This window comes from Rhinatrema bivittatum, chromosome 14 (assembly GCF_901001135.1).
Source record: "Rhinatrema bivittatum chromosome 14, aRhiBiv1.1, whole genome shotgun sequence".
Taxonomy (NCBI): Eukaryota; Metazoa; Chordata; class Amphibia; order Gymnophiona; family Rhinatrematidae; genus Rhinatrema; species Rhinatrema bivittatum.
The window spans coordinates 16,210,793-16,224,961 of NC_042628.1; positions in this window are offsets into that span (position 1 = coordinate 16,210,793).

Here is a 14,169-nt window from a genome sequence, read left to right on the forward strand (position 1 = left end):
GATCCACACGTGGCCGTATACACATGTACACGGGGCCACATGGAGATCCTTGAAAGTTATCCTTCAAATGTGTGCGTTCTCATAAGTTTTCAGACTGTCCACCTAGGTTTGGAGAAGTCTTCCTTGGGGAAAAAAAAAAACTCTCCACAGGGACAAAGAACCCGCAGAAGATTTGTGGTAAACATTTCAATTAACGCGTGTAAATGCAACCTATGTGCATTGTTTTCCAGTCCCGTCTACAACATGCACACCCCGCTGCCCCCTGAAAACCTGCCTAAACGTGCACAGACTGGGGGAAGGAAATTATCAGACAGGGTCCATTTACCAAGATAAATCCAGCGCTGCCTACCCCGGTAAATGGCTTTGAGAATTGCCTTGCACGGAACATGATCTTTTCATGCCGATATAATACGAGTTCACTGTTCATTTACGAAACGTAAGAGAGCGAGGAAGGTCCCAAAAAAAAAAAACAGGACAGATGTGGTAGAAGGGAAATCCTTACGGCTGCTTTAATTGAAAGAATGTTAATTTTCTGTGTTCTCAGCTGGCAACCCCAGCGTTGTGAATAAAACATGAACCCCACCGTCGTAATTTATTTAGCGAGCCTTTGAAAAAAAAAAAAAAAAGTCTTCTAATGCCGCGTTACTAATTTATATTCCGCATAATTAACTTTCTTCTGTGCTCGCATCCTAGGGCTCGGAATGGCTTGAGGAAGGTACGGTTACGATTCCATCACTGCAACGTCACAGACAGTAAGGACAAGGTTTTGTGCAAGCCTCTCTGATCAATGCCGTTTTTTGAAATTACGGCAAGCTGTGCAAAAATAAATCATAATTTAAGCACTTTTTAATGATTGTTCCCTTCTTCTGCTTCCAGCAGCCCGAGGCCTTCTGTCTTTTTTTTTTTTTTATTTAACTCAGCAGCGTAAATCTCATTGTAAAACACCCCAGAGACAGCCTCAAGATTCTGGATAACCAGAGATGAATGACTGTGATCAGTGATAGTCGCATACCCTGCTTCTAATCCAGGTGTTTGCTGGAGGACAAAGAACAAATTGGATTAAGATTGCCGATTGTGATCTTTATCAGGCTTGATAAATCAGGACAAAACTTGAAATATCTGGGAACTGCGCCATTCCTCGGACCCTCCCCAGCTAAGATTTATCGAGTGTGTGTATTATCGCAGTCGGTGAGTGAGACCCATTCCTGGTGGTTTCCCATGAAAATCAACCTCAAGGGCAGACGTACAAGTGGTGCGCATACTGCGTAACCCGATAATTGCACGGGCAGCCAATCGGGGACAAAACCGTGCTTGCACCATTGCAAATTTAATTTTATTTAATGTAAGGCCTTCCAGAGTTTATATGCAAAATTTAACCAGTTATATTTAGAATCTTTGCTGCGAGAAGCCACTAGAATGGCTTGATATCAATTTTTGCAGTTAAAATTTAGTTAACCTTTATTGACCTTCATTAAATTGTTAAAAAAAAATGTTATAATAGAGAGAAGACCTCAGTATTGGCAAGAGATCTGAATTTCTCAGAAACTTCTTGTAAGCCAATGGTTAACTAAATTTAACTGCAAAAAATTGATATCAAGCCATTATAGTGGTTTCTCGCAGCAAAGATTCTAAATATAACTAGTTAATTTTTGCATTTTGATTGTATTCTAGTTATTCCCGGATTTTTTCTGTCTTCCAGAGTTGATACCCAATCAATACGGAATACAATAAATTATTTAGGTCTGCACTGTACTGGTCAACTTACAACAACAATCGGAAAATACCATAAAGTTACTTAATGAGATATTAATGTATAACATCTAAGAACAAGTTGCCCTTATACAAATAAAATAAAGTAAAAACCAAGGCTACAAGTTTAGTCATCAAAATTAAGAGCATAAATGGGGAAGTAAAACCCCCTGCAGTTTCCATCCCTTTCCAGTAATATACAGAAGGCACTGATTTCAGTGTCTCACGTTCAATGGTCTTTCGTCTCTTCTGGAGTAGAAAATCTATCACATTCCAACAAAAACAAGACGCAGGCTCTTGCCACCCTCAACTTAAACATGTCCTGGGGGAATCCCTCTTGTTAAAAGCGCGCATGGCCAGACTGAGGAGGGTAACTTTCAGCCAAGCCAGTTTACGCAGGTAAATATCTTTTCTCCAATACCCTGGGTAAGAGACTTTTGTCCACTTGGTTAGGTGAAAGGTACTCATGGGCCTTGATGCTGGTTATCGAAAGGAAACTACCCACATCTTCTCTTTGAAAATTAAATCCAGCAGGTATATTTGCATACATGCTTTCTAAGATCCATGCTAATCTGCATAATTTACTTATCCCTCCCCCCTTTACTGGTTTGTGAATTTGAGGCGAAAACTAGTCCCTTAGGGGTTCGTTTTCAGAAGGATTGACCTGGGTAATTGAGGCGTAATGTGGGTGAATACCTGGGGCTAAAAGTGACCCCTCTCACTTTATTGGCTAAATTCAGCTGCAGAGAATTAGCTGGGGGGGGGGGGGAAGGAGTCCTCTCAGAGGCAGGGACTGGAGGGGTTGTGGGAGGCAAAGTACAAGTAGGGATATTCATCATGGACATCCTGGAAACCCAATCTCGTTGGATGGTCTTATGGGAAGGAGTCGGGAATGAATTAATCGAGGTCGGGTGCATCTTCCTTGCAGCGTGCACGGCTAAAGAAGCGGTAGCTGGTGGGGTTCACATGATATGACTGTTGGATGAATCAGTGGCACAACCACGGGTGGGCCTGGGTGAGCAGTAGCCCATCCACTTTGAGCTAAGGCCTAGCAGCCTTAGCCCAGTGCTACTGGCGAGCACACCCAGCGGAGCAGCGGTCGAAAAGGGGAGGCATCCCACGAGGCCACCGGGTGGCTCTCATCCCACCGGTGGTCAAAGAAAGAAGAGGCCCAAGAGGCTGCTGGTGGACCCCATTCCACCAGTGGCCAAGAAGAGAACCCCACTGGGACAGAGCCCAATCTCGTGATGCATGACATTGGCATAGAGGAAGTGCTAGCTGCAAGATTTTTGAATAGCACCGGGACCGTCACACAAAGAGGAGCAGCAGAATAGGCTCCCCCTTCTGGTCCTAATAGGGAGACTGCCTGGGTTTTTTTGTTTGTGAGTGAATGGGAGCCTGCCTGGGGATGGGGCGGTATTGGTATGAATGGGAGCCTGCCTGGGTGTGTGTGTGTGTGTGTGTGTGTGTGAGTGTGAATGGGAGCCTGCCTGGGGATGTGTGTATGTGTGTGTATGAGAGAGAACATGTGGGAGTGGAGAAGTTGTGTGTGAGAAAGAGCATGTGAGTGTGAGAACCTATGTGTAAGATATAGAGAGCATGTGTGTTTGAAAGAGAAAAAGCATGTAGAAGTGAGATCCTGTGTGTGTAAGGAAGCATGTGTGTGGAAGTAGGTGCCTGTGTGAAAGAGAGCATGTGAATGGAGTCTGTGTGTGTGTGGGAGTGGCAGCATGCTTATGAGAATGAGAGCCTGTGTGTGTGTGTGTGTGTATGTGAGAGAGAGCATGTGAGAGCCTGTGTGTTTTATGGGAATGTGAACCTGATTTGGTAGAGAGAATGTAAGAGTAAGCTTCTGTGTGTCTGTGAGGGGGGACAGGGAGCCTAATGTGAGATACAACATATGAGAGTGAGAGCAAAAGACTTTGTGTGTGGGAGTGGAAATTTTCATGTGAGAGAGATCATATGAGAGTGATGGCCTGCATGTGAGAAGGAGAGCATATGAGAGTGGGAGCCTGTGTGTATGTGAGAAAGAGCTTGCAAGAGTGGGAGCCTGTGTGAGAGAGCGCATGTGAGCAAGAGTGTGTGTGTATGGAGGAGGAAGGAAAGAAGACAAGTGGAGAGAGAAGAAACAGGATAAGAGAGAAGGAATTAGGAAAAGACAGACAAGGGGAACAAAGAGACTGGGCCCAACTGATTAGAAAAATAAGATCAAACATTAAAACAAAGGAAAAAATTAAAAAATTATTTTGACTTTCAGTGATTGAAATATGCCATCTTTGGGAATGTGCATTTTTTATATATGTTTTGTATTTTGCTGTTTCTTCAGGAATCCAGTGTTCCCAGAGTCTGAGGCTGATTTCTCAGGTTTTCCATTTCAGTTTTGTCTGCATGTTTGCTTCTGATTTGAAGTCCCTTATTCTGTATTGGGTAAGGGTCTGTCTGTGGTGCGCATGTGTGACAGAGGGGCAGTAGCAAGCAGTTTCTCTGTAGGGATTTGTAGCAGTCTGGCTTGTTCTGTTTGCCCCACTAGGTAGTGTATTAGTGTTCTAGGGCCTGGTATAATGTTTGCCTTTGCTGCCTTTTTGGAGATATGGCATTTTGCTTTGTTTTTTTTACAGGGATTTGTCTTACTTCACAAAGTGTTTGGCACTGGAGGAAGTTTGTTTTGCTGTCACTGAGGTGACACAAGAATGTGAATTTTTTTTTTTGCATTTCCTAGTTCTACTCTGCACATGTTGCAAATCTTAAGTTCTTATAATAATTATTATTGAAGTTTTATTGTAGCTCTGATATTCTCTGCATTTTTGGAAAGAGGATTCAAAAAAGAATACATTGATATTTGTTTTCTTACACGATTGGATCTGATGTTTCTGTTAAGAGCTCTTTGTTTGCTTTTTACATGATGTGTATTTATGAACTGTAATATAAAATAAATTAATACTGATTAATAAAGGTATTTTTAATGTCGGTAAGCGCTTGAAATAATAGAATTAAAATATTTTAAAGTGCCACTCATAATGAGACCGCTTAGAAATCCATTGTCAGATGCACTTCAAGGTATAATTTATCAATAAAAGTACAACTAGTAGGGCCTAGACCTGTATGTAAGCTGCCCACCCATGTTAGCCTAGGACACCCCCAAAAAATTCATTTCTGGCTATGCCACTGGGACGAGCTTGATCTGCCGCACCTTAACAGATCCTGAAGAAACGAGTTCTTTTTTAGCCTGTCTGTGAGGACATTTGATGAAATCATCAGTCCATCTTTCCGTGATGGTGCCGTACTGAACCCTTTAGTAAATCCTGCCAGCGTTTGAGAAGGGAGCGGTTGGCGTAGAAGGGATCACGCACATAAAACCCTGTTTCATCCCGGTAACCGGTGCTTTGAAAATCAGCGAGGGGGATGTGCGTGCAGAAGCGCGCATGAAATCCCCACTTTGCATATTGCGCACACTTTTACCTGCACTAGAAAGGGGGGGGGGGGAGTCGGGCGGGGCAAGCAGTTAAGCACTTTCTTTGGATTTTCAGGACTACGCACGTAAACGATCACACCGGGGAGCAGCCGCGCCTTTCTGCGTGTGGGTGCGCACGCCGCTCTCGGGCGCTCTGCGTGTATGTGTGCAGCTTTGAAAATGAGGGCGGACTTGCGTGCCTACATTGCGAGCCTACTTCTGAAAAGCAAAAGCATGCGAGGAAATCATTTCCCCCTACCCTGCACCCCCCCCCCCCCCCCCAGGATGCCTCTATTTTTGTGCAAAGCGAGTTACGGGCAGAGCTTTATGCGCACAACCCTCGCCTCCCGAACAATTTTCAAAAAAACCCTTTGACGTGCGTAAAACCTTTTGAAAATCAAGCCCAACATGCCTACCCCCGGAAACAGCCCACATAAATTATATTTTAGCAGGGAAATCAAATCAAGAGGAGAAAAAGTGCTCAAAGCTCTATTCCAAGTTTAACTGAAGCACTGTGGCTTCCAGGGTTATTTTTAACCCTGCAGCTGCAGCTTCCCTATCGGAAGGCTTTAAATCCCGTGTTGTATCCGCATCTCGCCCAAGGTAATTCATTCAGCTTTGCAGTTATACCCGGCATAGTGGGGAGTGTTTCCTTCCATCATGGCAGGACGGTCTGACTTCACCTCCCCCTCCCCACTTCACTCCTCTTGTTCCTTTCACATCCCAGTTATATAAATATATTGCCTTGTGCTATCATCACCAGAATTCACTCACGTCACCCAGCTTCTAATCTTAGCTGTGGCAGAGTACAATGTGACCTGGTGCTCTTTGTGTTGCAGAAAACACTGATCCCAGACTTATCCACTCAGACCTGTTTAGCATGTCAGGCTGTATGGGCACGATGCAATCTAAATTTCCCACTTGGAAACCTTTATGGCCGAAAAGATGTTCAGTGGTTTGGATTTTTTTTTTTTTTTTGTGACCAAACATAATTGCATTTTATTCTAACTCCCTTGAAGAGGGTCCCTCCCTGTATATACCTAGGAGCCCCCCCTTCAGAATCCAAAAAGACTTTGCAACAGCTCTGGGACCCGGGTCTCCAGTGAGAGAGAGGAATAGTTGCTCCCAGGCCTGAGGAGATCCAGCGCAGAGTCTTTTCCAAATAAGTCCTCCAACAAGGTGGTGTTCCAAAGCAAAGGTGGACTTTACTGGAAACAAAATCAAGTGAAGAAGTACAAAACACAGAGAAAACAATTCTTGAAAAGGTTCGGTTGACAGAGTCTTCAAGCTTCTTGAGTAAATGAGCAAGGATTTGGTGCTCCCACTGTTTCTTCAAGATCTCGCATAAAAACATAAGAAAATGCCGTACTGGATCAGACCAAGGGTCCATCAAGCCCAGCATCCTGTTTCCAACAGTGGCCAATCCAGGCCATAAGAACCTGGCAAGTAACCAGACATTAGATAGATCACAAGCCTCTATTGCTTAATAATCAATAGCAGATTATGGATTTTTCCTCTAGGAACTTATCCAAACCTTTTTTAAACCCAGCTACACTAACTGCTGTGACCACATCCTCTGGCAATGAATTCCAGAGCTTAACTATGTGCTGACTGAAAAAGAATTTTCTTCAATTTGCTTTAAATGTGCTACTTACTAACTTCATGGAGTGCTCCCTAGTCCTTCTATTATCTGAGAGAGTAAATAACCAATTTACATTAACTTGTTGAAATCCTTTCATGATTTTGTAGATTTCTATCATATCCGCCCTCAGTCGCCTCTTCTCCAGACTGAAGCCTTCTCCTTAACCTTACCTCATAGGGCAGCCTTTCCATGCCCCTTGTCATTTTGATTGCCCTTCTCTGCACTTTCTCCAGTGCAACTATATCTTTTTTGAGATGCGGCGACCAGAATTGTACACAGTATTCAAGATGCGGTCTCGCCATGGAGCGATACAGAGGCATTATGACATCCATTATGTTATTTGCGATTCCCTTCTTAATAATTCTTAACATTCTGTTGACTTTTTTGATCGCCACAGCACACTGAGCCGACAATTACAATGTATTATTCACTATGATGCCTAGATCTCTTTCCTGCATGTTAATTACATAAGATAGAACCTAACATTTTATAACTACAGCAAGGGTTATTTTTCCCTATATGCATCACTTTGCACTTGTCCACGTTAAAGTTCATTTTCCACTTGGAAGTCCAATCTTCCAGTCTCGCAAGGTCCTCCTGCAATTTATCACAATCCACTTAAGATTTAACTACTCTGCATAATTTTGTGTCATCCGCAAATTTGATCACCTCACTCATTGTACTTCTTTCCAGATCATTTATAAATATATTAAAAAGCACTGGTCCAAGTACAGATCCCTGAGGCACTCCACTGTTTACCTTTTTCCACTGTGAAAACAGACCAGTTAAGTCTATCTCATCATTCACTGCTATACACTCTAATTCTCCCATCTTACATCTTAGACTTTTGGCATTAGCATACAAACATTTCAAAATGTGTTTTTTGTTTGTATTTACATTATGCTTTTTAGTTGTCAGGGATAAACTGGAATCTTTTAGCTCAGGGGAGTTTTTAATTATAGGCACTTGGACTACTTTTCTTATTATTGGATCCTCTCTGTTGGGATGCCCTAGCTCAATGCTTCATTAGTACCCTTTGAAGATACCTCCCTTCAATACACTGCTGAGCGACTGTCGCTTTCCCCTTTGTTCTAGTTTAAAAGCTGTTCTATCTCCTTTTTAAAGGTTAGCGCCAGCAGCCTGGTTCCACCCTGGTTAAGGTGGAGCCCATCGCTTCGGAAAAGGCTCCCCCTTCCCCAAAAGGTTCCCCAGTTCCATACAAAACTGAATCCCTCTTCCTTGCACCATCGTCTCATCCACGCATTGAGACTCCGGAGCTCTGCCTGCCTCTGGTGACCTGCGCGTGGAACAGGGAGCATTTCAGAGAATGCTACCCTGGAGGTTCTGGATTTAAGCTTTCTACCTAAGAGCCTAAATTTGGCTTCCAGAACCTCCCTCCCACATTTTCCTATGTCGTTGGTGCCCACATGTATCATAACAGCCAGCTCCTCCTGTTATTAAAGCTCTGTGTTAAAGCTGGGAATTAGCAATCTGTTATTAGAGCTCTGTTGTTAAAGCTGAGAGAAAGCAATCTGTTATCGACGGAATTGCTGGAGATAGCAATTTGTTATTAATTAGAATAGTTGTGGGCAGATCCTTGGACCAGTGGCAGGTGACCACACCCTCGGGGGAGCTCCCGAGAGGGACCACTGCTCAGGCTTAGTGTAGGAGACAGACACACACCAGTTCTGTTCTTTTATTAGACGATATATTAAACCACCAGAGGTGGCAGTAGTGAGCTGGAAGCACCCAGCTGGGCTGTAGTCCCTCAGGTACTGGAACAGCGATCCCAAAGTGGCTGAGCTGTAGAGAAACTAAGAAAGTGAGTAGGCAAGACATGCAGTGTTCTGGAACAAGTCCTTGATGGTAACACTCACACAATAGTCTCTTGAGGTAGCCCAGGAGTTGGTATGCATTAGGCCCTCGAAGAGCGAGTAACTGGTTCCAGGGAAAGCTCTGAGAGATAGATAGAAACTCACTGATGTTATAAGCAACAAAGACTTCTTAGTAAGCAGTATATTAAACCACCAAAGGTGACAGTAGTGAGATGGAAGCGCCCGGCTGGGCTGTAGTCCCTCAGGTATTGGAACAGCGATCCCAAGGTAACTGAGCTGTAGAGAAACTAAGAAAGTGAGTAGATAGTATATGCAGAGTTCTGGAACAAGTCCTTGATGATAACACTTACACCATAGTCTCTTAAGGCAGTCCAGGAGTTGGAATGCAGTGGGTCCTCGAGGCGCGAGTACCTGGTCCCAGGGAAAGCTCTGAGAGATAGATGGAAACTCACTAATGTTGTAAGCAGCGATGGCTTCTTAGCAGAAGTGGTATTGAGGAGTTGGTCCGGGACATGGGCCCTCGAGGAGCGAGTACCGGTTCCGGACTGCGACCTGAAAAGAAAAAGAGAGAGCGAAGCCCCCCAGGAGCGGGTACCTCTAGTGAAGACCGAGGAGGCAGAGTAGCTAGGGTTGCGGAGAGTGAATCCCATCCGCAGCGACCTGGAGGAAGCTAGGCAAACCTATCCCTTGCTAACTCATGTTGTTAGCGAAAACTGAGACCTTAAATATCTTATTTATTTATTTATTTAAAGGCTTTTATATACCGGAGTTCATGCACTTGTGCATACCACTTCGGTTTACACAGAACAAGGAACAGAAAATTACATCAAACAGATTGAACAATTAAACAAATATATACAATTACATCCAACAATTGGGTATAAATAACATGGCTAACTTAGTAGGAACTTAGAGTTTGAGGTAAAGGAGAGAAATAGTACCAAGTGGTAACAGAACAATGTTAATAGCTAAATAATAAATATAAATAGTAAATACAAATTCTTATAATAATAAATACAGGTGTTTACAGATTACAGTCTTCATGAAAAGTTTACGTCTACAGAATAGGGTTAAGTAAATAAGAACTGGCGGTTATTTCTATAGGAGTGAAGACTTCAAAAACTGAGGTTACATCTGGATTAAGAGGTATTGGTGTAGCATGCTCAAATATTTAATGATTTGGAATTGTGAGACCAAGGATAAAAATTAGGAGTTGTTTGATATGATTATAAAAGCGAGAATGATTCAAGTTCTGGGATGTGGTTCTGAGCTAGACCTTTAAGTGTAGGCTTTTGTAAAGAGCCAGGTCTTGAGTTTCTTTTTGAATGTTCGAGTACACGTTTCGAGGCGAATGTCCGTGGGGAGGGCATTCCAATGAAGGGGGCTGGCAGTCGAGAATGCACGTTTCTTGAGTGAGGACTTGGCTGAAGGTACGTGTAAGGTGCCTAAGTATCTGTTTCTGATTGGTCTTGAAGACTCGTGTAGGCGAAGTGGAAGGCTTAGATCTAGCGACGTTTGTGAATGGATGTTCTTGTGTGTTATAGTTAGCACTTTGAAAATGATTCTGGATCTGATGGGGAGCCAGTGTAAGTGTTTTAGTATGGGTGTTATGTGTTCACTTCTGCTGGTGTTAGTGAGAATCCTTGCGGCGGAGTTCTGCAACATTTGTAGAGGTTTTGTGGTTATGGTTGGAAGGTCTATAAGCAGAGAGTTGCAGTAATCGATCTTGGAAAATAGTATTGTTTGGAGGACTGTTCTGAAGTCCTGAAAATGCAGGAGAGGTTTCAGCTTTTTCAGAGTATGTAGTTTATAGTAGCATTCTTTTGTTGTGTTCTTGACAAATTCTTTGAGGTTCAGCCTTTTGTCTAAGGTGACCCCCAGGTCTCTTACTTGAGTGGAATTGATCATTGGTGGTGAGGTTAGGTTGTTGGTAGGCTGAAGGTTCTCATCTGGAGTGATAAGCAAAAGTTCTGTTTTTGACGTATTAAGTACTAGGTTAAGGCTAGATAGGAGTGAGTTTATGGACTGTAGACAATTGTTCCAGAAGTTGATGGTGCTGGAGATGGAGTCAGTGATTGGCAGCAGAATCTGAACATCGTCTGCGTATATGAAGTGTGTGACCTTAAGACTTGAGAGTAGATGACATAGGGGGAGAAGATAGATGTTAAAGAGGGTGGGGGAGAGAGAGGATCCTTGGGGAACTCCGAAAGAGGATTTGACCGGGAGGGAATCCTTGTTGCTGATTCTGACCTTGAAAGTCCTATTGTGTAGGAAGGATCTGAACCATTCCAGGGCTGATCCTGAGATGCCTATGTCTGAGAGCCGGTCGATCAGGATAGAGTGTTTTACAAAATATCTGGAGCTGATGACGTCATCTCAGGGGGATGCCCCTGAGGTTCGCGCCAACGCTGGTACATCAGTCGGGCCGCGCCCTTAGGCATCTGGTCAACATGGCGGCTTGCAGCGTCGAGCCAGTCCAGGAACACCGGAGGAGGACGGCCTGGAGACGCCACAGCAGTTAGCCTTCCATCAACCCCGGAGGGAGTCGCCAACGAGGTAAGGTGGGCAGAGCAGAGACATCAGACATCGGACAGCGACAGACACACCTCCCCAGCACGGTCTAAAATCCTATCTAGGTGATGCGTGAGGTCCGCCACCTTCGCACCAGGTAGGCATGTTACCAGGCAATCCTCATGCCCATCAGCCACTCAGCTGTCTACATTCCTCAGCTGTTTCCTCTGTAGTCGTTCCATCTGTCACATTCTCAATCTATTGCTTTCCACTGATTCTGTTTCCACTGCCTTCAAACATGCCATAATCACACTACTCTTCAAAACAAAATTCACTAGACCCTTCCTGCCCTGTTATCATTCCATCCCCATCCTCCCTTTTGCCTCCAAACTACTCAAACATGCTTTTCCACATGGCTGCTTGATTTTCTTTCATCTCAAACCATTCAAAACTCCTTGACCTGTCTGCTGCTTTTGACACTGTTGACTGTCACCTACTCCTTGATAGTCTGTCCTCACTTGGATGTGTGAACCCCATCCTGCCTTGGTTTTCTTCTTACCTTTCCCATTGCAGTTTTAGTGTGTCCTCTGATGGACCCTCCTTCACCTTCATCTCACTATCAATTGGTGTGCCTTAGGGCTGTGTCCTAAGCCCTCTTCTCTTCCCTTTCTTATACTAATTTATTTATTTTTGTTGGCACGTCAAAGTGTATTATATTTAGGTAGTTCCCTATCCCCCAGAGTGCTTACAATCTAAGGGAGTCATTTATCAAAATGTGCTAGGCCATAATGTCTTCTCCCCAGATAGGTATTTGTGGCCCACCTAGTAACTCGAGGCGAGGTTTAGGTATTAGTGTAGGGGGTTAGGGGCCACTTTGACATTCAACGTGAGACGTACGAACAGAACAGTGGTCTCTTGTGAAGATTTGATGGCCTTCGGAGTGAGGAAGCTCACCCAAAGATGAGATTTGGGCAATGTTCTCTCCACCTAGCTTGATGTTACCCAGGTAGAGAGTCCATCAAGCTAGGTTGAGAGAACATTGCCACAAATACCTATCTGGGGAGAAGACATTATGGCTAGTCAGTCAGTCAGTCAGTCAGTCACTCTCTCTCCCCTCCCTGGGACCATTAACAATGGTCCCCCAGTGGTTGAAAGCAGGAAATACAACAGGTCTGGCACTTATCGCAAAGTCTGAAAATGTTATTGCAATTTGCACAAACTTAGCTCTTCGCATTGGTAATTAGCACAAATTGCAATAAACTGTATATTAGCATAAAACACACCCCTTTTGCTATCGCATGCGATACTTATCGCATTTTGACAAATCCAGGCCTAATTTTGTAGATGTGGCAAGGGAGGATAAAGTGACGTGCACAAAAATCGCAAGGAGCAACAACGGCATTGAACCCTGGTTTCCCTGGGTGGTGGCCCCTGCTCTAGCCACCTGGCTACTCCTCACCCTTAGTGCTCTGATCTGCTGGCTTTCAATAGCATCCTTACGCTGATGATTCCCAAGTCTACCTCTCTACACCAGAAATGTCCTCAGGAATCCAGTCCCAAATCTCAGCCTGCTTGCCTGACATTGTTGCTTAGATGTCTCACTGTCACCTTAAACTAAACTCCTGATCTCTCCTCTCAAACCCATTTCCCCTTTTCCTCCTTTATTTCTGTGAAGAACATGGTCATCATTCCATTCTCCTCAGCCCAAAAAACGTGGGGTCATCTTCAACTCCATTTTCTCCTTCTCTACCCACACATCCATTTCTCTCTCACTATAACATCCCTTCCTTTCTGAACACATACCACTCTCTCATCACCTTCTGCCTAGACTACTGCAGCCTGCCCATTTCAGGTCTCCCAATAAACCATCTCTATCCAGAATTCAACTGCCTGACTTATCTTTCACCAACGTAGCCTCTCTTCTCAAGTGACTAATTTGGCTCCCCACATACAGTTCAAGCCTCACTTACAAAAAGCCTTCACTCTGCAGATCCTCACTGCCTCTTCTCCCTTATCTCTCTCTACGTCCCTCCTCGGGCACTCACTCCGCTCACTGGGCAAGTCACTTCTATCTCTGCCCTTCTCCTCCCAACTTTTCACTTTCCACCTGGCTGCAGTACATGCTTGAAATAGTCTTCCTGCCCGAAATAATCTCCCTGCCATATTCCAGCCCAGTCTAAAAACCCATATTTTTTGAGGTGCTTTTAAATCTTAACCCCCCCCCCCCGATTATCCCACTCACAGCCTGATAGATTTTAACCATTTTCTTAATAAATGAAATTCCCAAAGTCTCTTCTGCCCTGCATGCTTCCCTCAATTAGATTGTGAGAAGGGACTCTGTGTGTTTCTGTACAGCCCTGCACAGTAGCACTTGCTTAGATAGGCAGGAATTACTTTCATTGTGAAGCTTATGATCAAAACAATGAAAAAAAAAATCCCATGTTCTAATTTCGTTTCACTTTCATTTCTGAATGAAAGTTCTCTCGTGATGATACCCTAACTAGCAATATTCTGCTCTCAGTAAGATGTTTGCCACAAAAATAATGAGAACATGTCATTGTCAGTCATTAAAAATTCATATCATGTCACTCTTGTGACAAGGAAGATAATGACAAATGGCAGAAAATTAAAACTCTAAAATAACAACGAGGAATTACATTTTCATAATAAAAGGTGAAATAAGAACTTTACAGAATGCTCCCATTCTCATGACAATCTAGGATATTTTCTTTCTATAGCAACTGCATGCCAATATGTTCCCTGCTAGATTCCATAAAAGGGACGCTGTACTCATAAATTATCAAACTAATTTCAGGATACAAACAGAGGTGGGATTAGAATTTGAGTCCTTAGCATTCTCAGTTGAGTCCTCTACAAAATAAGCTTGTGAAGTATCTCTGGTATGCATCCCCATAGGCCCCTGCAACTTCTCATGTTTAATGCATAGCTTGTAGCTCATATTCCCTTAAAAAGCTCCTGTA